The sequence below is a fragment of the Meleagris gallopavo genome, chromosome 21, assembly GCF_000146605.3.
Source record: "Meleagris gallopavo isolate NT-WF06-2002-E0010 breed Aviagen turkey brand Nicholas breeding stock chromosome 21, Turkey_5.1, whole genome shotgun sequence".
Classification (NCBI taxonomy): Eukaryota; Metazoa; Chordata; class Aves; order Galliformes; family Phasianidae; genus Meleagris; species Meleagris gallopavo.
Window position 1 is genome coordinate 526,695 of NC_015031.2, and position 4,733 is coordinate 531,427.

Here is a 4,733-nt window from a genome sequence, read left to right on the forward strand (position 1 = left end):
GTCTTAATCCTCTCCAAGTTGCTGATGGGCGTTGCTAAGTGCTTCAAGAGTTTTGTACAGATTTGTCTTAGTTACAAGTCATGGCAGGATTTGTTTATATGTTCTACCCCATAGGAAGGAACACCACATAGAGAAGTACATGGAAGGCTTTCTCAGAGCTGACTGCGAAGGAAGGCGCCGCCATTTCTATATATGAGTCACTGTGGTTTCCTGGACGCCTCTTTGAATCAACTGACTGAGTTCTGGCTGGTTTTGCTCTGTAGACTACTGTGATTTCTTGAAACTACAAGAATAAATCCAAACTCAAAGCTGACAGGTGCATGAACTTTAAGGCATTTTTATAAAAAGCTTTTCTTTTTCCTCTGAAATTAGATTTGAGTTCAACTTCTGCTTTCAGTAAGGATGATGTTGAAACAGGGAACCAAAACAAGGCACAGATATGAAATGGACACAGTTACTATGAGTAGAAGAAATTTCATTTCCTTCTGAATTAGGATGTATTGGGATTAGAATAAAAGTCCATTATATTAATAACTGTTTTTTGTTTTTTTTTTTTAAACACAACTGGTGAAAATTGAACATTTCTCCTACACTAAAGGAATGTTACCAGTAAGATACCGCAAAAGAAATTGAAAGAGGGGCAAAAGTTTAGAGATTTTGCAAGACTTCTTATGACAGCAACTCTTTATGCTGGCTGCACACTACTGTAGGAAGAGCTACTGAGAATTGCAGATGAAGTTCAGCATCAATAGAAGCTGAATAATACATTACAGGCATTCATTTTCCCCAACACATGGGGTAACAAGCCCCAAATACCATCACCAACATTTATCTTGGTGCTGCTATGGGAAAGCATCTGAAACTATCAGTTCAGTAGCGTTCAAAAAATAGATGAAACATCAGAAATTGAAGCACACTACATACACAAAAATAAATGACAGTTATGCCACTGTAATCTCCCATGCATCAGCACCTTGAATCCTGTATGTAGTCCTGGTCACCTCACCTCAAAGAAGGTACAGAACAAGTGAAGGGGGACAAAAAAAGATTATGTGAGATGGGAAAAAGCTTCTGTGTGACAACAGAGCAGTTGTATGAGGCCTTCATCTTAGGAGAAAGGACAGCCAGAGGGTTAAGATAAGGTAGAGTGTTACAGAGCCACGAATGGTGCTGGAAAGCGAATGGAGAAGGAATGCTTGTGTCTTACAACAGGAACCCAGGTCAGAATAAAAATCATTAGGTAACAGATTTTAAACCAATCAAGTGTACTTTGTTACATCATGCATATTAAGCTATGCGATTCCTTGCCAAACACAAGAAGTATAAGCAATTGTAAAATGGGATTGAAACAGTTCATGGAAGTTCATATGCCACTTCCTGGAAGGATACACTGAAGAATGATCACTCCACTCAATATACATTGTTTCCTACAAATATCAGCTAGAAGGCAAGATGGAACAGGATCTTCGGTCCAATTCAGGATGAAGTTCCTTACATAATGAGAAGTTTAAAATGGGAAAATGGCTTGCCACAAGTAGAACGTGCCACCAAACGTGGCACTGGTGAATTGGAGGATTAAAAGAGGAGGGATAGGATAAGCAAAGGTGAAAAAGCAAGGAGCGAGGAAGAAAAAGTGATGTTGGAATGGATTTCAAATAATGCCTTTTGAGGATCTGGCACAAAAAGACTGATGTAAGCTAATGGAATTTTATGTAAGAAACCAAAAAGCACCAGATCTGAATATTGTCTTATAGTATGATGTTCACCAATGGAGAAACAGAAACACAAAGAAGTTAAGTAGTTTGCAGCTTGTTTTGCCTAGCAAACAAAGAATGCAAGGGATGACCAACATTTATAGGTCATCAAGTGATAAAGGAGGAGGAAGAACTACTTCTTCTTCTATAGGGTCCAGAGAAAGAGCCTCCCAGGAGCAGCAGGAGGAACAAAGACTCCTCAGTCTGGGGCAGAGATGGATCAAATGATGAGAAATGATTATGGTGCGGTTGCCTGCCACACCAAGGGCAGGAAAATGAAGAACACTGAACATGCCTCCTAAATAAAAATATGCCTCAACTGACAGCAAAGGGAAGTTCTGCTACAGAGAAGGTCAGTGTTGTTATCGTCACTTCGCAGGAAAGGGAAGCAAGTCTCCATGCTCAGATTCTCCTCAAGGTCTTTGATGCAGTTTAAATCCAAACAGGGAGAGTATGCAAGCAGGCAAGACCTCAGCCACCATTTATGAACCTTGCAAGCAAGCAGACAAACAACCACAAAGCTTATCTGGAACATGGCTAGGTATAAACGAAAGATAAGCCCAAAAGACTATTAGGGCATCAAATGAAAACTTTAAAGCTACCACTGCACAACCATCAGTAAAAGAACCTGCACAGAAAAGACAGACGATGCAGACTGACAATAAAAGAGGTGACACCACTTTTTATTATACTGTTCTGTATCCACAATGTCTCCTCAAATACCTCTGGAGCACACAGAAACACCCTTTTGATTTAGTAGGGAGGGGTCACAGAGATGGAGGAATAATCTGCTTGGGTGACACACAGCTGCAGCTCACTTTTATTTTTATCACTTATGCTGGGTAGGCAGTGAGGTACCTGTATGTACCAGCAATAGGGAACGGCTTTGAGTATCCAGGTCATGTCAACACAAGTAGTTTCCATATGCCTTGAGCAACTCTTACCCAGAACATAAGATACAGTCTAAAAACACCTCTAATAGCATGCAAAATGGGCAACTTTTTACATGCAACGTCAAGGAAAACTAACAAACACCAGCACCAACAATGACAGCTCAGAACAGAGAACTGTTGGAGCTAGTTGGGCATCCCAAACAGTGAGGAATACATGCACGCATGTTTAAGCACAGTTCAACCTTGAGTGTCCTTAGAGCCATGTACATCTTAAAGACACAAAGAAGGCAAAGGAGAAAAAGAACAGGACAATACAGCTCAGATTTGGTGACCCTACTGAAAAAGAAAAAAAAAAAAAGAAATGGAAGCCTGTAAGAATAAACACATTTAGTAATTCCTGTCTTTTAACCTTCAGTCGTAATGTTTACTCTCCACACTTGATCTCTGGAAGAAGCAGAATAAAAGACCAGCAGGTATTTTGATCTGGTGGTGTAAATGATAATTCCAAGTAAAATGACTTTTGGAAGTCATCCTCACCAAAATTAACTTCTCATACACTCAGAAGTCTGAACATTTTAGGTACATATGTTCCATCTTTACCAGATGCCCTGTAGGCAGCACAGCTCACTGGCAAGTGAGCTTTACCGCAGTACAGGACGAGAAATTGAAACTCTAAGCAGAAGCATGAAAACAGATATATGGACTTGAACAGAAATAAACCAGACAGGTACTCTTAAAAGCAAAGTACCTTTACCAACTAAATTTATAGGAAAACATCCACAAAAAAGATGTTAGAGAAGACATTACTTCTCATGCATCTGAAAAAGAGTGCTCAGCTGTGGTTCTACCTGCTTGCACTACAGAAGGTAACACTGCCTCTGTGTTACACAGACCAGTCCTTGAATTCTACATCTCCACTGTTGGATAAAAATAGCAAGGGTTTAAAGATTAGCAAAAAAAGAGAAAGAAAAAAGAAAAAGTTAAGTCAAGCTTTAAGACAACTATAAGGATCACCACAATGTTCAATAGAGTTCTAACATTTAGATCCAGACCAGGTCCACGATCTGGTAAAGCTGCTCTAAGGAAGATACCATTGCATAGGTAAATATGTCTAACAGAAGGACTGAAAGCACATTTTATCATTAGGGTCACAGCTATCTTCCATAAGGAAAAGGGCAGAGGGGGAAGGATAGATGCAGGACAAGGGGAAATGGTTTTAAGTTGAGGAAGGGAAGATTTAGGTTGGATGTCAGGGGGAAGTTCTTTACAGAGAGAGTGGTGAGGTGCTGGAACAGCTGCCCAGAGAGGGTAAAGGCCCCGTCCATCCCTGGAGGTGTTCAAGGCCAGGTTGGATGGGGCGCTGGGCAGCCTGGTCTAGTATTAAATGTGGAGGTTGGTGGCCCTGCATGTAGCAGGGGGTTGGAGATTCATGATCCTTGAGTTTCCTTCCAACTCTGGCCATTCTGTGATTCTGTGGGGGGGAAGGGATGGAAGATGTGCAGCAGCAGGCACAGCCTGCAGACACCCAGCCAAAGTGCATCAGTCCAAAGGAGTCCACCGTGTCGGCATGCATAAAGACGCTGAACAAAAGACTTTGAAAGCAGCAGTGTGACTAATTGCCACACACCGCTGGGACGGATCCACCAGGCTGCCTTTTACCTCTCCTTTTCCACCTCCAGGCAGAAAATTGCAGCAGCCTCGGGGAACAGCAAGGTGAGGGCTGCACACCAAATATCCCGATGAGAGGCCGGGTCTCAGCTTGAGTTGTCTCAGCTGGAGTTGCTAGCTAGGCGCTAAAGGAGAGGAATGGGATAAAAACCAACTGGAGGGGGGGAAGGGGAGGAGGGAATCGCCAGCACCGCAGCATCCCATCGAAACGCCGTACCCAGCGGTGACAGACGGCACCAAAGGCCGCGGGGACACCCGCACCGCCGGCTGTGCTCCCGGGGGGGTTCACCGCGATCCGCCTCTCCCGTCAAGGCAGAACCGCAGCGATACCCGAGCGGAGGGCACCCCTCAGCCCGCCGTGACCTTCATTCCTTCATTCCTCCATTCCTCCTCCATTCCCGCCACCCCCGGCGGCGCC